The sequence below is a fragment of the Neophocaena asiaeorientalis genome, unplaced genomic scaffold (assembly GCF_003031525.2).
Source record: "Neophocaena asiaeorientalis asiaeorientalis breed wild unplaced genomic scaffold, Neophocaena_asiaeorientalis_V1.1 scaffold429, whole genome shotgun sequence".
NCBI classification, from domain to species: Eukaryota; Metazoa; Chordata; class Mammalia; order Artiodactyla; family Phocoenidae; genus Neophocaena; species Neophocaena asiaeorientalis.
The window spans coordinates 4,807,922-4,835,693 of record NW_020173550.1 but is presented as its reverse complement, the minus strand read 5'-3'; positions in this window follow the sequence as shown (position 1 = coordinate 4,835,693).

Below are 27,772 nucleotides of genomic sequence, written 5' to 3'. Positions count from 1 at the left end.
AATCTCATTTCTGATGGGGCTAATGGCAGGAAGCTATTTATAGAATGGCTCTGAAATTTCCTTAGTAACAAGGGTTGCAAAGAGCTCTCTCCTTGCTGCTGGAAATATCCCCAGCCAGCCCCCCGCCTTGCCCCTGATTCCTTTAACTTTGGAATTCTTCTCAAGTGTTCCTAGGTTCAGTATTATTTTCTTTCATGGTTGAAGACCTTTCATGAATATTTACCAATCCAATTGTGTACTATACTTTGTTTTGATGATAGTGTGTTCTCTTGAAGGAGAGATATTTCATTTTGATGGCTAAGCTTTGTACTGCAACAACTAATGTTTTTGCTTAAGTTTCTCATGCTTTGTGATGTATAAGCTTTCTATTATATTTCAGATTTCTGGGCACTGGCCAGTATCCTAACATTTTCTTCCTTCCCTTTATGTTTGTTCTCTTTTTCCTTCCCTCCAGCTTGACCATCTGTCTCCCTACTTTTGCTTCTGTAGAACCATGCACTATGTACCTAGGGGTGAAACAGGGCATGCTATCAAAGGATTCAGTTTTTGGAAGTCATCTCTGATCTATATAAGTACGGAATGACTTCTGCAAAGTGTTCTACATCTTGTTACCATCTGGACCTATTACTTCACCTAGTTAGAGCACAGCTAACAAGGCCAAGGTCATGGATTTAGACCCCATATGATCCAGTTTGCTTTACACAGGAAAGAAATTTCTTTTATGGCCATGGTCTTAAACTGCAAAGGCTGGTGGGTTCATCTTGAAAGTGAGCCCACACTGGAGGACCTGGTGAGCATTGGGTTGGAGCCAGGGCCTCATCATTATTATAGAAAACTTCAAAGCATATGTTCTACGGCTGGACAGTCAGCAGGATTCCTATCTCAATGCACTCTTTATATTAAGCTTTAGAATAGATAGGACATGAGCAATCATCTGTTTCACACATCTAAGGTCACCCAGGAAAATAAGAATCCAAAACTCAGTGCAGTCTTCAATGTCATCCTGCCTTTCTGCCTATTCACTTTTCCTAACCACATCCCTGTAAAGTGCAGCTCTGAGGAGTTATGAATTTTACAGATGGAGATGAAGCGACTGGCACAATTAAACCTGGTGAGATGCGCTACCACACGTAACTGGGAAGAGAGTTGCCATTAGATGCGTACAATGTCTGAGGACTTTAAGGAGGAGAAATTTTGAGCATCTTCTCCATCTGGCTTTTGCAATACTAATAAAATATTTGCAGAATGATCTAAAATTTATAAACTCTTGCCATATCTTCCATCTCATTGGGTCCATCCAGCATGAGATTGGCTTGACAGATGTTATTACGTCTTTCTGATTAGACAAATTATGTATAGAAAGATTGCATGACTTGCCCAAGGTCATACAATCTGTAAGGTCTTTGGAACCTGATCCAGGGAGCTTTCCATGATATCACAGTGTATTTTATTTCTTGACCTCTACCTACAGAAATATCTCAACAGAAAATTGTACTGTTGAAGCCATTTCTATTTTATTTTTGAGTTGACTTAGAAAGGGCAGATTTCATACAACTTCTGTAGTCACAATTACATACCAAACCAGCTTTGTGAAACTTGAGTATGGCCTCAAAAGGAGATTACATAGATGGTTTTGAAAATCACCTAGAGCCCTTTTAGGAAGACCATGTGACATGGCAGCTGATAAAGTTTCTGAAATTAGAGAGACTTGCTTTCAACTCCTGGATCTGCTGTAGTTTATTTTTCAAACCATCCTACCCTACATGATTAGGAAATGACCTTGGCAACAGTCTTTCTGAAATGAATTTGCCAAATTTTGTAATAACCCTGCTCAGAACTGAAATCTAAAGTAAGAAAATTATTAAAGGGATTTGAGTTCAGAATCCTGGGAGCTGGAGGAAGCAAATGTTTTTAGTCTCTTTTTTTTTCTTTTGCTTGAGACCAGGGCAATTCAATTGTGTGACATTTCTCTTCCAATTAAAGCCAGGTCTTGTAACCAAAGTGTCTCATTTACATTTTGCTGCTTTGCAAGCCCTAGCATCATCTTACCTTAGTTTTTACAATATTGCATAATGCATTATGTCTTGATGCAATTTAAGACCTCCTGCTGACTACTTGAAATTACTAAGCAGAAGGTCAGACTAGATCAGTGAACAGCTATTAAAATGTATAGGCAGCAGCACAAAGAGTAGGTAATTAGTACTCAATGCAAGCCAAAGCCATGAGAAATGTGAAGAAAAATGTAAACCAGATGTTTTCTTAATTTTATGACTGCATCTTCCATTCATATTGATGGCTGTGGATTTAGAGCCATCATTAATTTGCCTTTTTGGGGTCGGTTTGTTTTTCTTCTTGTGACATGTTTTGTACATACAGAGAGGGCATAAAACATATGTACAGGTTAAAAAAACAATTGCAAAGCAACATTTGTGAATCACAGAATCTTCTCTCATCAGACATATCAACCAAAGAAATGTGACCATCTGGCCTTGCTTGTCTTTATAGATTTATTGCCTCTATAGTTGAACCGCTAAGGGCTTCAGTTTGATTTTGTTTGCTTTTGAAATTTATGCAAGTTAATTATACAGTTTTTTTTTTCTTTTTTGACTGCTCTCTCACTCAGTAGTATATTTGTAAGGCTCATCCATGTTGAGGTATATATACACAGTTTATGTATTTTTTATGGTTGGATAGTACAGTAATGTGTTAATAGTTAACAATTTTTGTATTGATTCTATTTCAATGCACCTTGGATCCTTTGCAGTTTGGAGCTAATTTGAACAATGCTGCTATGGACTCTACAGTACCTAACTTCTGGCTATGTACTGGAGTTTCCCCAGAGTGTATAATTAGGGGTAGAATGCTACATCATAGAGAATGCATACCTTCAAATTTACTAGAAAATGCTGAACTATTTCCAAAGAATTTGTATCAATTTTCTCTCTCAAGAGAATTCCTATTGTTCCACTTTCTCACCAACACTTGAAATTGTCAAATACTATATTTTTTGTGAATCTAATAGGTCTGTAATGGTTTTCCATCTTGGTCTTAATTTGCATTTCGTTGCTTGCTAAGTAGTTGAACGTGTCTTCTTTTTTAGTAGCCATTTGGATTTCCTGTTTTAAGAGTTTATTCAAATCTTATGCCCAGGTTCTTTGAATTGGGCTATTTCTCTTATTTATATTTTTTTGGGGTTTATGTTATCTGTATTCTTTGAAGCAATGACCTGAAGAAGATGAGATTAGCTATGTGAATACCTATGGGAAGAGCATTCCAGAAAATGGAAAATGTCCAGTGCAAATATTCTACGCCAGAAGCCTGCCTGGAGTAAATGAGTGAGAGAGAAATTTTAGTTGCAGGGGAAGTCATAGGGATAATGAAAGGAGGCCTTGCAGGCCTTATAGAAACCTTTGGTTTGGACTCTGAATGAAATGGAGAGTGACTATAGTGTTTAGAGCAGAGGAATGACGTGACCTGACTCTCTCCTCTTTTTTTAAATTAATATACTTTTATTTATTTAATAGTTTTAGGTTTACAGAAAAATTGAGTGAGATCTAATATCCTTTTGGTAGAGTTTGTGTTTCCCATCTCTGCAACTACAAGCTCTACAAAGTAGAGATTCTGGCCCACCATACTATTACTAGGGGACACAATAAAATATTATTGAACTGTATACTATATGTAATGCCAGGGCATTTCAGAGTTCTTTAAACAGGGACCAACAAGTGAGAAGAGGAGTAATCGTACTGGCAGGAGTAATTGATGCCAAGAGTAGAAGGAGGCAGATAGATCTGCTTTTACACAGTAGAAGTAGGGAGGAACATTTATGGTACCCAGGTGATCCACTTAGGTGCCTCTTAGTGTGAACATGTGTAGCAACCTCTGAGGATGGTATGATGAGCATACATTCAGATCCTTCAGAAATGAAGGCTTGGTTTACAGCACCAGGTAAGACACAAAGACCTGCATAGGTACCATCTGAGGGTAGAGAAATTTATAGTGGATGATAGGGGAGGGAGATGATCAGTACCAACAGTGGCCCTGAAACCAACTGCAGCAGTTGGGGCTAAAGTATATTTCATGATGGAAAAGAGGTCAATGGAACCATGGAAAATGTCTAGCAGCATGCATCTGTGTAGGACAAAGATGGGCTATGGTGGCCATGGATGCACCTGCTCAATCTCTCTGCAAGCAGATCTTCTGTGGGAAGCATAGTTAGACAAACACCTCCAGTTATACATTCAGATATAACATGGTGCTCACGCTGAAGCCATGCTTCCTCTGGATTGTTCCCAGCATGACAGAGTTATTAGAGTTGGGACATTCCTGCCTCTAATGGGAAACCTTTGCTAGTGAGATTTCATTAACCTGCTGTGAGATTCTCCAAACTGTGAAATGGTCTGAGGCTTGTTCTGCTCAATTTTCCTTTCTTTTGCTTCTTTCACAGATGTCAGACCTATATTGTGGTCTAAAGGCTCTTGCAGCCTATCCCAGTTGTCTCCCCGTGCTCCTTCACAGGCATGTTCCCCAATAAATCTCTTGCACATCTAATCTCATTTTGGCATCTGTTTCTTGGAAGACCTGAGCTGAAATAAGGTATGTTTAACAGTGGTTTAGTTTAAATCTACCATCTTTCTATGTCTTGTCTACTTCTTCCATTTGCTCTTTGTTCCTTCTCTCTCTTTCTTTCGGATTGAGTTTTAAAAATATGATTTTCTTATTATCTATACCTTGTTGTTTTATTTTTTAGCATTTAACTTTAGTACCATTTGAAAGTTAAGGGTTAACTTTCAAGTGATACCATACCACTTCACATGTGGTGTAAAAAGTGTACAGCAGAATTCACCCAATTCTTCCCTCCTGTCCTTTGAGCTATTTTCAGACATTTTATTTCTGCATATGCTATAAACCCCCTGACACATTGTCGTTATTTTCACTTTAAACAGTCACATATCTTTTGCATAGATTAAAAATGATAAAATGTCTCTTATACTCATCCACATATTTACCCTTTGCAGTGTTCTTCATTAATTTATGAAGAGCCAATATCTAACTGGTAATATTTTCCACCTTTCTTTAATATTTCTTATAGTGAAGGTATGCTGCTGATGAATTTTTTCATATTTTGTTTGTCTGAAAAAGTGTTTATTTCTCCTTTTTTTATTGTGGTAAAATACACATAACATAAAATTTACCATTTTAACTACTTTAAAATGTACGGTTCTATGGTATTAAATACATTCACATTGTTGTGTACCCTTCACCACTACCCGTCTTCAGAACTTTTTCTTCTCCTGCAAATGCAACTTTGTACCCATTTAAATATTAACTCCCCATTCTCCCCTTTCCCAGTCCCTGACAACCACCGTACTACTTTCTGTCTCTAGAATTTGACTAACCTAGGATCCTCATGTAAATGGAATCATACAGTTTTGTCCTTTTTTGACTGGCTTATTTCATTTAATGTCTGTAATGTTCATCTATGTTGTAGCATGTGTTAAAACTTCCCTCCTTTTTAAGGCTCGATAATATTTCATTGCATAAGTAGACCACATTTTGTTCATTCATCCATCAATGGACACTTGAGTTGCTTTCACCTTTTTGGCTGTTGTGAATAATGCTGCTATGGACATGGATGTACAAATATCTGTTTGAGTACATATTTTCACTTCTTTGGGGCATAAGCTCAGAAATAGAATTGCTAGATTGTATGGTATATTTAGTTTTCTAGGGCTGCAATAACAAAGTACTACAGGCTCAATAAAACACAACAGACATTAATTTTCTCATAGTTCTGGAGTCTGGGAGTCTAAGATCAAGGGGTCAGGAGGGTTGGTTCCTTCTGAGCCTTTTCTACTTGGCTTGAAAAAGAGTCTTCTCCCTGTGTCTTCCCTTTGTGCTTTTCTGTGGCCAAATTTCCTCTTCTTATAAGGATATTGGTCATATTGGATTATTGCTCACTCCGATGACCTCATTTTAACTTAACTACCTCTTTAAGATCCTCTCTCCAAACACAGCCACATTCTGAGGTACTGGGTGTTAGGACTCAACAAATGAATTTTGGAGGGAAACGAATTCAGCTCATAATACCCTGTCATCTGGCTCCCCCAAATCATGTTCTTCTTGCTTGCAAAATGTATTCATCCCATCTTAACAGACCCAAAAGTCTTAACCAATTCCTGCAGCAGCTCTAAGTCCAAAATCTCATCTAAATCAGGTATGGGTGGGATGGGACTTGAGGTATGATTCATCCTGAGGCAAAATTTCTCTCCAGCTGTGAAACTGGGAAACAAGACAGCAGGTTGTATACTTCCAAAATACAATGATGAACAGGCATAGAATAGACATTTCCATTCCAAAAGGGATAAATTGTAAAAGTTTCCTAAAAGGATCTTTTTCTAATTGTGGTAAGAACAATTAACATGAGATTATTTTCTTGATATTTTTTAAGTGCACGATACAGTGTTGTTAAGTGTAGACACAATGTTGTACAGCAGATCTCTAGATAGAAGTATATTTCTTAATTTTAAAATAGGTGATTTTCTAGATAGGGTTGTCTTTTTATATCACAATTGTCTATTTTAACGAGACTTTGACTAAAGCATGTGGTTTTAATGTTTTAAAATGTGTTGAGGGTGTCTCTGTGGTCAATTAGACCAAGTGTGTCAACACTGTTGTTCAGTCCTCTATATAGGCCTCAGAGATGTTGAGGGTTTAGTTCCAGACCACTGCAATAAAACAAATATTGCAATAAAGCAAGTCACTCGAAGTTTTTGGTTTTCCACTACGTATAAAAGTTATGTTTACACTATACTGTAGTTTATTAAGTGTGTAATAGCATTATGTCTAAAAAACAATGTTCATACTTTAATTAGAAAATACTTTATAGCTAAAAAAATGTCAAAACAATTATAATAGTGACATCAAAGGTCTTTGAACACAGATTACCATAACAAATATAATAATAATAATGAAAAAGTTTGGAATATTGCAAGAATTACCAAAATGTGACACTGAGACACAAAGTGAGCAAATGCAGTTGGAAAATGGTGCTGATAGATTTGCTTGATGTGGGGTTGCCACAAAACTTCAATTGTATAAAACACAGTATCTGCAAAGTGCAATAAAGTTAAGCACAATAAAATGAGGTATGCCTGTAGCTTGCTCTGTACTTATTCTATGTTCTGTATACTTATATAATTACTAAGAGAGGAATATTGAGATCTTTAAATATAATTATGGAATTGCCTATTTTCCCTTTAAAATTTCTCAGCTTTTGTTTCATATATATATATATTTTTTTTTGCGGCACGCAGGCCTCTCACTGCTGCGGCCTCTCCCGTTGCGGCGCACAGGCTCTGGACGCCGCAGGCCCAGCGGCCATGGCCCACGGGCCCAGCTGCTCCACGGCACGCGGGACCCTCCCAGACCGGGGCACGAACCCGCGCCCCCCGCACTGGCAGGCAGACTCCCAACCACTGCGCCACCAGGGAAACCCCTGTTTCATATATTTTATAGCTCTGTTATTAGATACAAATGAAATTAGGATTGTCATGTCCTCTTGATAAATTGGCTCTTTATAAATAAAAATGCCATTCTTCATTCCTGCTAATAATTCTTGTTCTAAAATTTACTTTTTCTTATTTTCATATATCTATTCCAGTTTTCTTTTAATAGTGTTTGCATGGTAATTATTTTTCAAGTCTTCCACCGTTAGCTTTTCACTTTTTCTTTATTTCTAAGACAGCATTTTGTTGGATCTTGTTTTTTTATTTAATGTGATAATCTCTGCCTTTTAATGGAAGTATTTAGACCATTTATACCTCATGTAAGTATATATTTGTTGTGATTAAATCTACCATTTTGTTATTCTTTTCTACTTGTGACATATTTTCTTTGTTTATTTTTGTCCTGTTTTCCTATCTCCTTTTGGATTGATTGCATACTTTGAGATGCTATTTTGTCTTCACTTGCCTTATTTTATGCCCTTCTTTCTTTTGTTATCGTTTTGAGTGGTTACTGTTTATAATATAAACTTTTAACTTATCAGTCTACCTTCAAATACCATCACACCACTTCATGTAAGAACTTTACAGCATTCTTTGCAATTTCCCAGGCCAATACATTGTACCTTGTTTGTCATATATTTTACCTTAAATTGGTGTAAGCCACAATACACAGTTATTATTTTGCTTTAATTAGGTTTTGAATAAAATTAGTAATCAGGAAAAATGTTTGATATTTGCCCACATTTATACCATTTCCAGCACTCTTTATTTCTTTGTGTAGATAAAATTTCTATCTGGTATTGTTTTCCTTCTGCCTGAAGAATTTTGTTTAACATCTCTTGTGTTACAGATTTGCTGGCTGTTGATTTTTTTCAGCATTTTATAGGTTTCTAGGTTAACATTTTTCCTTTTAGTACTTTAAAGATAATTCATTATCTTCTGGTTTACATAGTTTCTGACAGGATATTTGCCCTTATTCTTACTTTTGATTTTGTGTGTGTGTGTGTGTGTGTGTGTTTGTAACATGCTGCTTTTTCCTACTACGCTTAAGGTTTTATTTTTACCACTGAGTTTTAGCAATTTTATTATGATATTCATTGAAGTGATTTTTTTAGTGTGTATTCTATTTAGGGTTTGTTGAGCTTCTTGGATCTGTAGGTTTATAATTTTCATCAAATTTTGGGAAAAAATTGGCCATTATTTCTTTAAATATTTTTATGTCCCTTTTTTCTATGACTCTAATTCCACATATATGAAGCCACTAGATATTGCCCCACAGATCACCAAAGCTTTATTTTTTAAGTCTTTTTCCTGATTGTGCTTCCAAACGGAAGTGCTTCCATTGAATAGTTTCCATTGCTGTGTCTTCAAGTTCTTTGATCTGTTCTTATAGAGTGTCTAATTGGGTGTTAATCTTTTCTAGTGTGTTTTCATTTTAGAGCTTGTATTTTTCATCAATATAAATTTGATTCGGATATTTTCTACATCTGCCATTTTTGTCTTATGATTTTAATGTTTTTCTTTATATCCCTGAGTATACGGAACATATTTATAATTGCTGTTTTAATGTCTTCTTCTGGCTATTCCATCATCCCTGTTATTTCTGGGTCTGTTTCTATTGATGGTAAAACACCTTTCCTGTTTTCTGTACAGATAGTAATTTTTAATTGGCTGCTGTATATTTTACATTGTTAAGTGCTGGATTTTGTTGTGGTCCTTTAAAGAATTCTGGTCTTTTATTTTGTTGCAGGCAGTTAAATTACATGTGCATTAGTTTGAACCTTTTGAAATTTGTTTCTAACCTCTTTTACAGTAGGTCTAGAGCAATATTTATTGTAGAGCTAAGTTAGCTTCATTTTTCATTTATTCTTTCTCTCTTTTTGAAGGTTTGGGTCTTCAGAGGTCTCTACTAAATACTACACATGGTCAACAAGATCTCTCTGTCCCTGTTAGAGGGAACTCAAGTCATGGTTTGTCCTGGGTAGCCTCCAGAAATTGTTAGTCTCACAGCTTTCTGGTAATAATTCTTCCCTTGAAAGTTATTTTGGTCCCTTCTTGTTGGGTTTTACCTTACACATGTGTAGAATCATCTTCAACCAAGGCTCACAGGAACTCCTATGCATATTTCTGGAACTCTTTCCTCTGTGTAGCCCCCTCTTTTTAGTCATTCTCCTTTGCAACTATAGCTATCTCAGCCTCACTAAACTTGAATTTCTCAATCTCAGACAAGATTTTTAGACTCTGTTTTCCTCTCCTTGCCCCATATCCAGGATTGCCTTAGGGAGAAAATGTTTCTCTGCTTTTTTAGGGGATCACAGTCCTGTACTGCCTGTTGTTCAATGTCTGAAAATAGTAATTTCCCATGCTTTGTACTGTTTTCTAATTGTTTCTAGTAGGAGGGGAGTCTTGATTAATTTACTCTCTTCTGTTTGGAAATGAAGTACCCTGGGTATTTTTAATTTTTCTCTTATTTTTTTCTTCATATGAATAGCCAACTTGAATTTTTGCTATTCTTTCCTGGGCCAACTGTGTTAAAATTTAGGACTTTAAATACATTTCTGTGAATGTATCACAGAAAAGAAAAGAGAATAGCATCAACAACAGAATGAAAATAGAAGTTCTTGGTGCGAGTGGGACCTCCCTCTGGTGGAGTAGTCTTTTTGGAAGTGGTAGATTCCTGGTGGATGGAGAGATGGTTGAGACCAACGTGGTCACTCTTCAACTTCAGAGGCAATTGCCTCTGATGGCCTTTAGCGCAGCTTTATTGTAAAGCTTGCCTATTGAATCAGGGAGTGTACATCCTTAAGACAAATACTGTAAACAGCCATAGGATTGGGGGTGGAAGCTGGGGAATGAGAGAATGGAGTAGGGAGGAAGCATGACAGTAATTCCAGGCTGGATGAGCTTCTGAGGCAAGAGATCCATCAACCTAAAAACAAAACAAAAACTAAGCTAACAAACAAAAAGACTGGACTTGCAAAAATAACTTCTGATTAAATTATAGAAGACTAAAACAAAACAATGAAACAAAAGCAAGTGTAACTTTTGGAATGTCCTCCTGCTTAAGAAATACCCGGATTAAGCCATTATTTGACCTGGTTGCACCAAGCTGTACATCTCCTTTGTTAGAACAGCTCATTCTACTTAGAAGATAAAGAAAATGCCTTGGTTTAAATGTTAAACTACAGGGAATCGATTAATAAATAATGCTATATTTGTAGAATAAAATGCTATACAGTCATAAATCATGGTTTGGAAAAATATTTAATAAGGAAAATTGTGATATATTTTAAATGAGAAAGCAGGTTGCAAAACAATATGCAGTTCTGTATATGGAATACATTCTTACCCCCACCCTCACCTACCTACCCACCTACCTACTGAATCTTTCTCTATTTGCCTGTTAGGAAGAGATATAGTGTAATGGGAATGTGACCCATGGAGTCAGGGCTCCTTGGTTTAATACCCAAGGTCTACTTTAGAGAAAATTCTTCATCTCTCTTTTACTACTGTTGTCTCACTTTAACATGGAAATAATAATAATATCTACTTCATATGGCTTTGGTAAAGTATAAATGATTTAACCCATTTAAGCCCTTAACAGAGTACATACAATAAATACATATTAAATGCTAATTTTTAATTATATATTACACAAAAGTGTAGAAAATTTGAATATATAGTGATTATATCTTGGTGGTGACATACCATGTGCTTTGATTTCTTTATATCTTTTTATATTTTCTAAACTTTCTACAAAGAACATGCATTTCCTTTATGCTAACAAAAAATATAATACGTATGTTGAAAAAAGGAAAAATAATTTATAGATTCTTAGATTAGGTAAAAAATATTATTTATAAGCATAGTCTTTATAAGACATAGCCAAAATTTGTTGACAGAGGGATTAAAAGTAAAAGTTGTAGAGAGACATATAAACTCAATGCAATAAAAAATGCAGTGGTTGGGACTTCCCTGGTAGCGCAGTGGTTAAGAATATGCCTGCCAAAGCAGGAGACGTGGGTTCGAGCCCTTGTCTGGGAAGATCCCACATGCCGTGGAGCAACTAAGCCCACGTGCCACAACTACTGAGCCTGCGCTCTAGAGCCTGAGAGCCACAACTACTGAGCCCACGTGCCCCAACTACTGAAGCCCGCACACCTAGAGCTTGTGTTCCGCAAGAGAAGCCACTGCAATGAGAAACCTGTGCACCACAATGAAGAGTAGCCCCCACTCGCCGCAACTAGAGAAAGCCCATGTGCAGCAACGAAGACCCAACACAGCCAAAAAGAAACAAATAAAATTAAAAAAAATACAGTGGTTGCCATATCAACATCATAATTTTCAAAGAAAGGGACACAATCTTTTTTATGATCCAAAAATATGTCAAAATAGTCTTGAAGCTTTGTATTTCAGATAACATATCATCAGACTATATATAAATTAAATCTTTTCTCTACAGAAATATGTGAAGGAATCAAACGTCAGATAAGAGTAGCTGGAGATTTTAACACACCTGTCCCAGCCTTTGACAGAATGATCATGTAAAATATAATCCAGAGGAGGTGCTGGTCTTAGATTTAGAAATCTAGGCATAGAATTTTGACTCAGCCACAACTCTGCAACTTTTAGGTGGGTAGTTAACTTTTTTTAAGCCTCAGTTACCCTGCCTGTCAAAGGAGATGAATATATGTCCCTATGTTGCAAAGCTGTTTGTTACAAGGGTACATGAGGGAACGCTGGGTGGGTGGATGGTGGTAAATTGAAGAAAAGGCCATCAGAGGCCTTGAGCCTTGAATAATACTTAGGATTATTCCAGGAACATAACAAGGAAGAAAGAATTTTCCCTAGAGTAAGGAAAGATAGCATATGAAAGGCACAGAGGTATGGAAAAGCAGGACAATATTTGTTGCTATTGTTTTTTCTTTAGTCTTAGTTTTCAGGAGAAGAAAAAAGAGCAGTGTTAACAGTGTTGGTGCAGTTGGGACACACCTAGTAGAATGGTGGAGAAAAGCCTGGCGAGATGGGGCTTGTGATGGGAATATCTGTAGTGGTTAAGAGCCCTAGATTTCAAGCCACAGCCAGGCTTCAAATCCCATCTTTACCACCTATGACTTGTCTGCCTTTGAAAATATTACTAAACTCCTGCAAACCTCAGTTTTCTTGCCTATAAGATGGGGCTACTAATGATTCCCAAAATGCGGTTTCTAATAAACCCTATATCATACGTCCTTTAAAATGTTTAAGGCGGTGTGTAGTGTATTTAACAAGCTTGAAACAATCCTCGGCGTGTGTCATTTACTACCGTTATTGTTTATTGTGTTGTTGTTATTACCCCAATGAGGAGCCATTAAAGGATGTTAAGCAAAGCAAACCCAGATGGACTTTTTTTTTTTTTTTTTTTTTTTTTTGCGGTACGCGGGCCTCTCACTGTTGTGGCCCCTCCCGTTGCGGAGCACAGGCTCCGGACGCGCAGGCTCAGCGGCCATGGCTCATGGGCCCAGCCGCTCCGCGGCACGTGGGATCTTCCCGGACCGGGGCACGAACCTGTGTCCCCTGCATTGGCAGGTGGACTCTCAACCACTGCGCCACCAGGGAAGCCCCAGATGGACTTTGTGTTTCATAAAAACAACTCTTATAACATTGTGATGAATGGGTCACAGATATATAAGACTGGAGTGTCACTTATGAATCAGTTTCCTTTGTATTTCCTCATGATGGATAATGAGCACAGGGCCAGTCTGAGCTTTAATTTTGTTTTATTTTATTAATTTTCCATCACAGATAAGCTGCTACAAAGAGTGGCATGAGGCCCTGATGACTCAGGAGAACTTTAAAGCGTGTGTAAATACCTCTCAGCTATGTCGAGGTGTTGATACCCCTGTTTTTCTTGTCAATACATTCTCTAGAGAGTGAGCCTGATGAATGCAAACCATCAGCATTATTTCTGGAAGCTTGGTAAACATTTTAATCTTTGTGACCTGATCTTGATGGAGAGCAGATAAACCAAGTCTCCCCAGTCTGCCTGCAAAACAATCAATACCACAGAAGAAAATGAAAAGCACTTAAGCTATGCTTCCTGAATGGATACTTCAAGAAACACAAGAATGATTTTTCCCCAGAAAGGTGATCTTGGGGGTTTGAATCCTTTATTTAGCCATGACGAATGGAAAGGGGAATTAACAGAGTCTCTGAAATGAGGATGATAAGGTCACAGCTGAGGATGACAAAAATAAAAATGTTTCCTTAGAAAATGTCAGTTAGTAGAAACATCGCTACTTATGGAGTGTCCAGGCTTGTAGGCCTAGGGCAATTCTCCTCATAATGTAGCAGCATTGGTCCTTTATTTGATACATGTTTTTGAATGCCTGACAGTGACTCCTCACTCCCTTTAAAATCAGGTATTAAGCAGGTATCTGAAATCCCACAACAAGGCATTTCATTCATTCCTTCCTTCCTTCCTTCATTCAAAATGCTGGGTGGAAGTCACCGATACCTCCGTGTTACTAAGCCTATGTACACTTTTCCATCCTTACCTCCATTGACCTCTCCTTTACCTTAGATATTACTACCTCCTGATAAGCATTCTTGATCCTGCCCTCCAGGGTTGGATTATGGGTCCTAATTATGTGCTCTCATAGAACTCTCTACTTCTTGAGGCACTTATAACACTATTGTAATTGCCTATTAAAATTTTTCTTTCCAAAGACTTGAACTCTTTGAAGAAAGATACTGCTGCCACTCTCTTTGCAGCCCCTAGAACAATGCCAGGCATGTGGTAGGTGCTCAAAAAATTTTCTGGAAGAGAGGAAAAGAGAGTTTGTGACATTAAAAGGTTAAATCCTGAGTAATTAAATTTTCAGAGAAGATAGCATTAACTATCCTAACACTCCCTCCTTTTCAACCGTCTTTTTCTTTGACATTCATGACTCAACCCTTTCCTGGAGTTCTTCTTACCTCTCTGTTTTTTCTTTGTTTTTTTTTTTGTGGTACACGGGCCTCTCACTGTTGTGGCCTCTCCCATTGCGGAGCGCAGGCTCAGCGGCCATGGCTCACGGGCCTAGCCACTCCGCGGCATGTGGGATCTTCCCAGACCGGGGCATGAACCCGTGTCCCCTGCAATGGCAGGCGGACTCTCAACCACTGTGCCACCAGGGAAGCCCTCTGCTTTTTCTTAATATCCTTTCCAGGCATCACTCCTTGGCTATCTCTTAGTTGTCTCTGTTTTTCAGGCTTTCAACTTAGCCTGCTGTCCTTCTCAACTTTCCCCACACTCTCCCAATCCATCTCATTCCCTTCCCCTTTCAATTATCATATGTAACTAATGGTGGTCAAATTTATGTCTCTTGCTCTATAGTCTCCTCTTGAGCTTCAGACTCATACATTCCAACTACTTACTAAGCATCTCTATGTGGATGTTCCTCAGACATCCAAAACTCAACATGTCCCAAATCATAAACTTTTCCCAAGAAACTGATCCAACTACTCATTCAGTCCCGAAGCCAGAGTCCCTGTTTTTATCTTGAAAACCTTTTTCTCTCATCTCTCCATCCATCTAATGAATCAACAAGTGCAGTTGATTCTATTTTCCAAATTCTTCTTAAGTCATCTGCTTCTCTTTATTTTTGCTCACCAACTTTCTCTCTTACCTGGATCATTGCAACAGCAGCCCATGTGGTCTCTGCTTCCAATCTTGCTTTCCTCTAATACACAAACCAGAATGATCTTTCTAAAATGCAAACCTAATCATATTGTCAGCAACCACAACATTCAAAACTTTCATTATTTCCAAGCGTTCTCAGGAAAAAATTCAAACTCCTTCGTGGCCTTATCTGTTGCTATTACTATTATCCAAGCCTACTCTTATTAAACTAATTACAAGTCATTGACTATTTCATGGTCTCTCTCTGTCTTCTCTCTTTGCCACTTTCTCTTTCAATCTCTTCCCTCACCATCCATCTCTCTCTCTCCCCCTTAGTTTCTTCTGTTTGGATCTCTCTTCCTTTCCATGCCTCTCATTTGATGCGCTAATTCTTCCTTATCCTTCCGGTTTTACCTTAGATATTACCACCTCCTGATAAGCATCCTTAATCCCGCCCTCCAAGGCTGGATTATGGATCCTTCTTATGTGCTCCCATAGAATTCTCTCCTTTCCCTTTTGAAGCATTTATAACACTACATTGTAATTGTCTATCTAAAAAAATTTCTTTCTAACACTATGAACTCTTTGAAGACAGATGCTGTTGCCACTGTATTTGTACCACCTAGAACCTAGAACAATACCAGGTGTGCAGTAGGTACTCAAAAAATATTTCTCTGTGAGAGAGATAAAAGAAGAAGAGGAAGAAGAAGGAGGAGGAGAAGAATGAATTAGTGACATTAAAATGTTATTAAGTCCTGAGTAATTGAATTTTCAGAGAAGATGGCTTTAAGCACATTTTATTTGAGTTTCCAGCTGTGCTTTATTTCGTTCATGCTATGTTTAGCATAGAATTAAACATATTAATTATGTAAATAATTTTTTTTTTTTTTTCGGTACGCGGGCCTCTCACTGCCGCGGCCTCTCCCGTTGCTGAGCACAGGCTCCGGACGCGCAGGCCCAGCGGCCGTGGCTTACGGGCCCAGCCGCTCCACGGCATGCGGGATCCTCCCGGACCGGGGCACGAACCCGTGTCCCCCGCATCGGCAGGCGCACCCCCAACCACTGCGCCACCAGGGAAGCCCCATAAATAAATTTTTAAAAAAATATAATGAATGGATTTGCAACTGTTTTACAATCTGAAAGGCAAAAAAGCTTTGTAAACTTCAATAAGCAAAAAGCTTTGTAAACTTCAATAAGCAAAACTCATGATTTTTCTCCCTAAATGGTTTTACTTCAGTGCCCTCTGGCCCAGAGAAAGCATTATCTCTATGCAGGTACTAAAGAGAGATGCTCTGTCTTCACACACTCTGTCTTCCTCTCCTTCTATATTTAAGTTATCTTCAACTCCTATTGATTTCATCTACTGAATGCCTTACTTGATCCTCCGTCCACCACAGGATCTTTGCGCATATTGTTCTTTTTGTTCAGAAAGTGGTTTTTTTTCCTAGTTTTTTTTTTAGTTTCTCTTTTACTAGTTGTCCTTGCTTTTCTGTCTAACATTATCTGATTGTCCTACCTTCAGAAGAGCTGATATTCAAATGCTGGCTCTCTCGTGAGGCATATGTGAGGGTTCTTCAGAGAATCCATTGGGATCTCTTCATTACACAAATCTGTGATGTGAGAGATTCAGTTCTTGTTTAGCCTCTTATATAAGCCCCTAACTCCTCCCATCACTATCAAGAATAGACATTTGCTGGTGGAGCCTCCTTACCCAGTGAAATACCAACAAAAGGGGTCAAGCCCAACTACTTTCCTGGATGTCCACTCAACCCCAGGGAAACTCTAGTACCTTTTCCACATGAAACAGTAGGCTTGTAGACTGCTTCACTGCACCCCTCTCTCATCCACACCAGTTCCCTTTTCATCTAAGTAGCACAGGACTATTTTGAAAAGGTTGTTGGATATTTCAATATTTAAAGAAGAAACAATTCAATTTACCATTCTTTCAGCAACTTGATCTTCTCAAATAATTTTCTAGGATTTCCCTTCCTTCGCTTTTCATGGACAAAGAAGGAAATAGTATCTCTTGAGGGACAATGTTCTCCCCCAAAAGGCTGATAACCTACTCCCTCCACCCCCAATCCCCTTATAATGGCTAGTGATGGGAAGCTTTTTTTATACTGGTGCCTCTCAGCAAACCTTGTTAGGAAGTGGCTAGGTCCAGCTGTTGGTAGGTCTTGACATTACAATGTGAAGTCCTCAGCATACTTTTTTTCCCTTGGCTCTATGTCTGAGTCATAATTTCAGGACAATAGAAATCATTTTTCTCAACAACTTGTATGCTTAACATAAATCTCCTTTGGACGATTAAGGACAAGTCTTCAACACTGAACTTTATATTAATTAAGCCATGTTATGGCTAGAGACATGAATTGGAACATTAAAAGAGGTATATATCATATTTGTCTCCTAAGCTAATTAAGTTAATTATATCAGTTATAAATGATTTTCCAGAAGATAATAAGATAAAGAATGACCGAATTCAAAGAGTAACAGGGGCTTCCCTGGTGGCGCAGTGGTTGAGAGTCCGCCTGCCGACGCAGGGGACACAGGTTCGTGCCCCGGTCCGGGAAGATCCCACATGCCGCGGAGCTGCTGGACCCATGAGCCAAGGCTGCTGAGCCTGTGCGGCCGGAGCTTGTGCTCTGCAACGGGAGAGGCCACAACAATGAGAGGCCCGCGTACCGCAAAAAAAAAAAGAAAAAGTAACCAAAAAACATGATTTGACTTCTAAGATATGGCTTATATTTACTTCTTATGGGACCCAAAGGAAAGAGGTTGCACAGGGATTTAGTTCTCTATGGCCAATGCCATTCCACTCTTGTTCCTCCCCTCCTGGGGAGCGCTTTATTTGCCCCAAATTACATCATCTTTCTTAATGTTTGACTCAAAATGTCCCCAAAGTGTCATTGCCTATCACATTTTTAAATATGCTGAGACATTTTATCAGGAAATAGAACTGTCATGGATTCAGTGCTGAGTGCTGAAATTTGAGATGAAAATTCCTGATGGTTCCTAACTACTTCAAAACCTGATGTGCTTAGAGCAGACTTGATCTTCCCCAAGGTACAAGGGATGCCAAGCACTCCTTCTGTACTGATGTGAGCTCATATAGAGACTTTCTGTTCTGAGAAAGTAACAGAGCGCTTCTGATTCTCTTGCCATGGCTCTGATAGCTCCTTTTCTGTATCTCATATATCTGTCATCAGTCATATAAACCCTTTGCCCGTAATCTGGGACAATCCAAATGTGTGAGTACTTATTTGATTTCTTCTTTTCCAAGAGGTCAGTCCAAAGGGAAGGCAGGGTCTCAAACTAAAGAATAAATGTTCAATAGTATTAGGCCAACTTCAAGTGACCTTTACCTTCAGATTACGTTTGGAGAATAGTTCAGGTCTTGGCAAATTCTCCCTTGTTTTAAGGGAACTATTTTATTCCATGTGTCCCTAATGATATTACCTCTTATAAATCCTAATTACTGCTCATTGCTTGGATCAGTCCTGGAACAGCTCGTAGATATTCTAAGTAGGATTCCATATTCTGGGCTGAATGTTGTAACTGCACTTGATTGTTGACCTAATATTGGAAAGAGATTGAGGTATTCCTCGGGCCCAAAGGGAAAACTTTAAGCTCTAACAATAGCGAACGTGTATTGATTTTGTACTGAATGCCAGGAACTAAACATTTGATAAGTATTATATCGATTAATCTTCAGAGTCATCCCTATGAGGTAGATTCTATTATTTTCTCCATTTCATAGATGGGAAGATGGAGAGCAAGAGACACGACTTCACAAAGTCACACAGTGAGCAGATGTCAGAACTCAGATGGCATTTAAGACTGTCTGATGCTGAAATTGATGTTCTTAGCCACTGTACGCATTTCCTTCCAGAATGCTGATAAAGCTGTCTTTGGCTTGGCCTCTTTCTCGGGGCCACTTTTATAGATCAGTGCGTCTAACAGGTCTGGGTATAAAATAATTCTTGCAGAACATTAATCTTACCAGGAAGTTATCTGATTGGGATGTTGGATTAGCACCTGGAGACTCAGACTTCCCCAGTATCCCTCTTAACCTTTAGAGACATAATCCCTTCATCTAGAATGAAGAGGGGCTTTGTGTTCAGAAGCCGCTCCTTCTATCAACTTTGTCATTGACTATCTTTTTTATCCTGATTCCCAGGAAAATCCAGTCTTGAATTTTGTAAGCACTGAGAGGATTTTTAGCTTTATCGTGTGGAACTTCTGTGATCATGGCACTTGGACCATGAGAGAATTTCATTTTATGTGGAGTCAGAATCTCTATTTCCTGTTCTAACTCTCTTGTTCCAAAGCTTTCTACAATTAGCATGGTGACTTCTTCCTACCTTTCTTTAAGGCAGTAAGGGTTCCATTATTTTCCTATGGCCCCTGCGTGGGCTTGGCTACTGCATGAGTTACTTCGTACAGTGTATTATCTAGTTTTCTTATAACAATTTTTTTGATTTTTCTCGTGTCATATATAAATCAGGCACATATAAAACTGAAACACCACTTTTCTTTATTTTTAATTTCCTTTACTGGCCCCCATTCCCAATCAGAAAAAGAAAATTTATCTTTTCATTACTTCCTTTCAATCTGAAAGTCTCTTTTGGGTAATATCCACGTTCAGCTATAATCATTTCAATTACTCTTCACAGCTCTTTTTACGAGTGTCCTTTTTTCCTTATAGGTCTTTCTTGTCCTATTTTTAATTTAATAGTAGCATGAAGGACATGCTAATACTTTGTATTATTTTGTTATGCTGTTACTTATCCTATACTCCAAAAACGCTTATTGCCTTAGAGAAGTAAATATGATATGATTAAGCTGCTTTCCAATATAGGTCTTCTGGTTTCATAATAGGTTTCATAATAGGTCTTCCAGTTTACTATTCCCTGACATCAGCAAAGCTTTGCCTCAGACCTAGCATATAGTACATAACCTATGAGAATTTGCCTCTGTCTGCCAAAGCTTCCTCTCTTTCTTTTTATTCCCCTCCCTTCTCTTTTTTTCCCCTAGACAGGCATTCTCCACATATTAGCTCAAAAATAAAAAACCTGGGGGAATTTTCTAGTAAGCAGTCTATAAATAGGGATACATTTTTCATCCTAGTCATTTTGGTTATTGCTTATAGAAGCTCTCAGTGTTCAAAACACTGCCCAACAGCCTGTTTTTCATAGGGTGATGCCTAGAGCGTTCTAAATTTCCGACAAAAACTTCAAGTTCAGGATCACGCCTCTTATGGAGATTCTGCCACTGCACGGTCTTAGAGGCCAGAGGCGTTAGTTAGCGTCTGTAGCTGTCAGGACAAGCTAGGCTTTGTTGTAAAAATAAACAAGAAAAAAGAAAGTTCAGTGGCATAAACCAATGAAGGCTTATCTCTCGTTAATGCTGCATGCCCATTCTAGCCCAGCAGGGCTCTGTTCATTGTTGCCACCCAGGGACCCAGGACGACAGAGTAGCCACCTTCTTGGATAATGCCAGACATGTCCCAGAGGGAAAGAGCGTGGCAAATCATGCAGTGGCTCTCACAGCTTCTAACAGAAGTGACTCTCACATTTCGAATTCAGCTGCATAACCACTCCCAACCTGCTAGGGTAAAGGAACACTATTCTACTTTGTGCCTGGGAGAAGAACCAGGAACAATTGGAACACAGCAACACTCCATCCATGGTAGGATGTGTCTTTTATCTTAAGATTGTTGATTCAGCTTCAACTACAATGTCAGTTCCACGAGAAAGGTAGACAGGGGGAAATGCGCGCTGCTAAATTTTGGATTCAGACTCCCTTATGGCTGATAAGCAGGACCGAATCACTTGTGAACTATGAAAACTTCTTTTGGGACTCTGGCCTAAGACTGTCACCAGAGGGACGCTGGGGAGACCCTAGATCCACAGCTTGTTTTGTCTCACTTATTGGGACAATAAAGAAAGAAATCTAAGCCCAAGTAAAATGGTACCAAAGGAGTTTCTTCTTCCTACAGTCTAGGCTAGAGCCAATAGAAGCATCCCACTGTTAAGATTCTGCTTGGCAGGAAATGCCACCCCACCAGGGGCAGCCCCTGGTTCCTCTGAACATTCCAACTAGATGGGTGCATGGAGAGAGAAGACAATCCAAAGAGTTAAGAATACAAAGCAATTATGGCACAAGTCATGACTTAAAGTCTCTTTACTGTAACTCTAAAAGTGTCCAAATACAGCCTAAATGAAAAGGTCTTTGCATCTTTCCTTCTCAAAGTTGGAGTGAAAGGTGAGTGCTTGAATTCCTCCTAAAGGACAGCAGTGACCTTAGGTAGGAATCCAGTTTTACCCATTTTCTTTAAGTGGAGAGATTCTATAATAAAGGGAAGAAGTTTCTGGGTAACACTGGCTTTCTATCTCCATAACTGTTGATTAAAAAAAAAAACTTTAGTTGCAAGGTTGATAGATTTAGAGGATTATTTTAGCTACGTGTTTCAAACTATAAGACTAAAAGTGGCTTAATAACAAGGGGTTAATTATGTTACCTTTCTAGGGTTAATTCAGTAGCATAGCCATGTGCTCAAATACTAAGGTGCTTTCCATTTTCCTGCTGTGCCATCCTTGATACATGGATGGCACTTCTCCTCGTGGGCACAGTTTGGCTGCCACAGCTCCAAACACTAATCCGGTCCTCATAGAGAAGATCCAAATGCAGAAAAGGGCAAATCCCCATCTATGTCCCTTGTAACAGTGAGAAAAAATGTTTTCCGAGACCTGCTGCTGCTGTCTTAGATCTCATTTGCCAGATTTCTTTACATATCCGTGTTTATACTAATCACAGTGAGGGTAATGGAATTACTATAATCAATATTCATCTCCTGGGGCTGAGAAGTAGTCATCTTCCTTGAACTCAGAGGAGGCTGACGATCCAATCAAAATTGGGGTTCTGCCAGCAAGAAGTATATGGAGAAAGACATGGCTCTTGGCAACCTCAGAGTTAAGACACAGAGAGGTGATGTGGTTCCCTTTGATTCTGTGGAAAGGTGGGGCAGAGCTAGATCTAGAGCACTGGCCTCCTGTTTCCTCAGCACCATGACTTTTCTTCGGTGTCTTTGTCTCTTCCTTTATAAAAGGGATTGGGATATTGCTTGCCTGAGTTCTATGGTGATAAGCCTCATCATAATAATTAAAAAAAGAAAACTTGCCTAAGGGATTACTTCCATGTGGAACAATGAAACAATAACCTAAATAGCCACAGCTCAGTTTCACAGATGCTGCTGCTTGGATACAGGAAAACTGCTGACTTATTGCACAGCTCTGCTGGGGCTGTTTCCTCACCCCACCTCTGACCAGATGGTACACCTCATCTCATGATTTTCCTCGTGTTTGCTGGCTCTGATGTATATCCCCTGCAAGAAGGAAGAAAAAAACATCTCTCCTGGGAGCTTGTACTGCAGACCAGCCATTCAGCCCTTTTGCCCCAATACTTCTGCAGAGCTGACACACACAGTTCTTTCCTATGCACGGAGATGCTGAAACCAAGCGCTTCCTTATTGCACTGACTCAGAGAAAGGGCTGGGGCTGCTCTGGGCTCAAGAGTCATCCATCAGGGCAGATTGATACTCCCTCTGCCTTTTGCCTTCTGGAAGCTTGTGTGCATATTTTTAACTCTTTGGGTTTGCAAAAGAGAGAAGATGAGTAGGCACCCACCCTTTGGTTGGCAATGGGTAAGCTGACATTATCCCATTGGGCAAATGGGGGAGGATTCACAAGGGAAGAGGGAGCCTGCAATTAAGCGAGGACTGCAGAGTTCTGTCTGAGTCAGCATTACCTCCTCCTGGAGCGCTCTCAGGTGATCCCCTGGCCAAGGACACTGCAGGAAGGACAACGTCATGTGGTTGGACACAGAAAATGGATGCTTTGGAAGCAGACTGACATTTGCTTTTTAATTACCTCCTCTTTAATTACCTTCTGAAGATGAATTCTTTTTTCATAGCAAAAAGCCAGGAAGAGAAGGAAATGTTCTTCCTACAGAGCTAACGGTGTGTGCCCATTAGCCTTCAGCACTGATTAAGATAAATGCCATTTCAACCCCTTTTGCTTTTAGAGAAGATTTGAATTCAGCTGCTCGGCTCTTGACAAGCTTGTATTCCGCTTTTGTTATGTCCCTCAGACACCTCAGGTTGTCAGTGATGGGGTGAACAGATCCAGTCACCTAGCATTAGTGTGACCAAGACAAATGTGGGCTCTGGTGCTCGGGTTCTTTTTCCTGCCTCCTGGGGGGTTACTCAGGCACCACCAGAAAGGTCTTGCGCCCATAAATAGCTGTAAAGCAATCCATGAAACACCACGTGAGCGGGACTGATCATAAATGCAATAGCAATTCAGAGTAGACGTTTCCTTCTGCTGAGGTTATCCTGGAGAGCTTTCTGGAGGAAATTGATATTCAGTGGGGGAAATAACGATGTTTAAAATGTAATCATACCCATACTTTTTTAAAGGGGGGAGTGAAAAATGAATAATTCGTGTAGCTTATTTAATTTAAAAAAATATATAGGAAGTTCATCTTTTTCCCATTAAAAGCATCACCTGCTTCCAGTCACTTGGCTGAGTTCTTTGGGGTGGTGGTGGTGAGGGTCCCAGCGTTACGGGTACATGCAAGGGGGTACCCAGTGGTGTTCCTTTTGTCAAAAGAAAGCATGTCCTCCTCAAAAAGATTGACAACTAAAATTCTGAGAACTGCAGCTGGCAGGAAACAAGGAGGCTGAGTTAGATCTTTTCTTAAGCATCCAATCATCTGCCCCTCACCTCCACCTGGGAGAAACTCCTGTGGGTCCTGCCTGAAACAAATCCCAAGATGATTTTTTACAAGTGTTTAGATTTACAGTACTGAGAACTTTTTCCCCTTTTTCTTTTTCCTGAAAGCAGAGGTGTGATGCAGCAATGAAGTAGCCCACAACTAGAGCAGCCTGGACCACAGAGAGAAAGGTTTTGCAAAAACTGCCTCATTCTCCCTGCAGGGATTTTCTGCTCTCAGAGAGAAGGTGCATTTGTTATCCCCACATGGGTGGTCCAGGCCAACTACCCTTCAGAGGGGCAGGTGAATGGATAGACCCACTGGAAAAGAGTCCATTCCTGTGAACTCTGACTTTGTTATTCATGGAAGGAGTTCTCTGCGGCTGTTTGTAGCTTGAGTTTTTCATGAAGGAATAGGAAGGTGATTAAAGATGAGCTTTTGCTCCTGTATCTTTTTCCTTTTAAGAATTCGATGGTTGGGGGGCATTATGTACTGTTTACCAATGGTTTAGCTCATCCCACACACAGCTTACTCTCCTGCGAAAAAGAAACCAAACTGAAGGGGAACAGCACAGAGTAAAGAAGACAGGCAAAGGTCAATGCAGCTGGTTGCTCTGGAGCTGAAATCCCAGGAAGGCTCCCTCCCCCTCTTGCCTCCAAATCCGATTTGTACTATGTTTCCTTTGCTCCCCAGCTTCCTGCTCCTCCACTACCTCCCAGGGGAAGTTTAGGGTTGCAGACAGTTTCATTAAAGGTCAGCAGGCTGCCAGGAGCAATTCGTGCACGGGGAGGAAATGAGCAGAATGTATTTTCATAGGAGCCTAGGGCTGGGAGGGACCTGGTGAGACCGAGGATCTCCAATCCCCTTCAGGAAAGATCGCCTGTAAATCAGGCCATGTGGCTGACCTCTCTTGGATTCTTAGAGGACTTTCATCAGGGATGAAGGGCATCTTTGATGACGTTTGCCGAGATACTATTTCATACTCTGAGGGCAGATGTATTACACAGGGACTCTATTGTTCATTAACGTTCTGAAGCCAGGGCAAACCTGGTTCTCACAGAGCACAGCACTAGTCTGACCAGAATTCTCCTCTCCAAAGTCATCACAGGAAAAATGGGAGAGTGAATCTCCTGAGGACCAGCCTTGCATAAAAGCTGACTCCTCTTGAGAGCAGGGGCTATACGTCCCACCCGTTCTCTATTCCTTACCACTGCCTTGTTTCTTTCACATATCTTAACTCGCCCTTCTTCTCTCCTCCTGCTTCCAAGGATTCCTGTTACCGCCCCTCACAGGGACTGAGTTTACTTTGCTTTCTGGAGAATGTGTCTTATTTTCCACCAGAATCAGAAGGATACCCATCTTTACTTCCTGCACTGGAATTACTTCTAAAATGATTTGGCTCCGAGAGAGCCATTTCCAGCCCTTCATAAACCGAACCTTAGAGAATTCTGCTTAAGAAAAAAAAAAAAATCCACAAGAACTACCACATTAAAACCTTCTATAATTAAGACAGTAATGCCCCCAATACCATCCAAGGTACCTTCAGAGGAAAATCCATCTGTACATCAAAGATAATATTCCTTTGAATTATTTATACCAATTCAGTTACATAAACATTTACAAACATAGCAGTGGTGATGGTTTAGTGACGTCAAATGAAAGAGGAATTATCACTAGCCAGAAACCTTTTTATTGTACATCTCTTCTTATACTTGTACATTAAACATTCTCTTGAAGTTTGTCGCCTTGTCACTCTTACATCTTGAATCCATATTGTCTCTTTACTCAGAGCAAGATGACTTGAATATCCTGAAGAGCATTAGTAAGATATTGCCTGTTGAATAAATTTAATATTGTATATTGTATCAGGCCCTAAGTTTGAGGGTATGTTCCTAGGGTATCAGTCTATAAAGGAGAGATCTTGTTGTTTTGTAACATTAATGTAAAGGATGGTATTTCAGAGAGTTTGGTATTTTAGATGTTACTATTTGTTTGTGTCTGCAAACAACAACAAGAACCACAAAAAACTAAAATAAGGACTAGAAGACCCTCAGGAGCCTAGAGAAAGTTAAAAGAAAGCCCCACATATTTATGGTTACCAGAGGGTAAGTGGGGGGAGGGATAAATTGGGAGATTGGGATTGACATATACATACTACTATATATAAAATAGATAACTAATAAGGACCTACTGTAGAGCACAGGGAACTCTACTCATTAATCTATAATGGCCTATATGGGAAAAGAATCGAGAAGAGTGGAGGTATATATATATATATATACACACACACACATATATGTATCACTTACAGTATACAATACTATAAATCAACTATACTCCAATAAAAGTAAAGAAGGCTGCACAATCTCAGCCCTCAACCTCCTTCTTCAGCTGCCCTGCGCTTCTCCACTCTGGTTGCAGGGAAACCCAGTGCCTTCACGCGGTATGCCATTGTCCCGAGGCCTGGACTAGGGTGTCTTTTCTATGGCTGTACACTCTGACATTCCTCTCTCCTTTATTTCATCAGGATATTTTGATGTGCATTCCAATTGAGCCAAGCACTCAGTTAATTAGTTTCATAGATGGACACCCTCAGGGTATTTGCCAGATGTGCCTGGAGCCACAGTAGGGCTTTACCTTTGACAGACCTTGGGGTGTATGTGGGGGAGGGAATGACAGGATGTGGACTCATTGTTTGGGAAGAAAAAACAAAAGCAGGATGTGGAAAGTTAATGAGCTCTTGCTCATCAGAGTCCGTATCTGCGTCCCAAGGCCTAGAGCTTTGCACACAAGTGGGAACTTATTCTGTGTGAGATGACGTCAAATTGCAAGAAGAAAGGAGAGAGAAGGTGATTTGAAGGACCACGATGTCTAGACAATATGTTAACTTTGCCACTATGCATCAGATCTTGTGATACTTAACTAGTCAGGTGTTAGAAATGGAAGTATAAATAGATTTCTTAGTCAATCATAATTAGAAAATAGGCTGATGGCAGAATTTCAATGCATAAGAAAGACATTGCTCCATAAGTAAAGGTATAGGCAAATGACACACTCTGAATTAATAAGAAGAAACAAAGAAACGTTATGAAAGACAATTATTAAGAGGATAAAGAAGATTAAAAAACCTAGTAGGAAATATTGACAATAAGCATGAAATGGTAATTCACAACAGAAAGAACAAAGACCCAATTTTGTGAAATGTAATCAAAGATATAGAACAAACGTAATTTTTTCTGTTAATTTGGCAAAGTATTTTTTAAACACTACTGCCCAATATTGATGAGGATATGAAAAAAAGATAAGCCATATACCCTCCTCTAGGAGGTATTAGCTCTTCTGACCTGTTTCCTGAATCTTCCTTGAGAAGAATATGGGTGACGGAAGAGGAGGAATCTTGAGATTACAGTGGAGGCCCAAAATGTTCACACATTACATATGGCTTGGCACATAAAATTTGTATACTGTCATAAGATCAAGACATTAAAAGCCATGGACATGAAGAGTAACATCACAAAAAATGTGGAGTTTAGTGGGAAAAAAAAGCTAGCAATAGTATGTACAGTCTGAATTTAATAGTGTAAGAATCATACATATTTATAGAAGAAAGACTATATGATAATGATGGTAGATAACTCAAAGTAGTGAGAATACAGATGAGTCACATGTTCCTCTTCCTATGCAAAAAAAAAAATATTTTTTAACATCTTTATTGGAGTATAATTGCTTTACAATGGTATGTTAGTTTCTGCTTTATAACAAAGTGAATCAGTTATACATATACATATGTTCCCATATCTCTTCCATCTTGCGTCTCCCTGCCTCCTACCCTCCCTATCCCACCCCT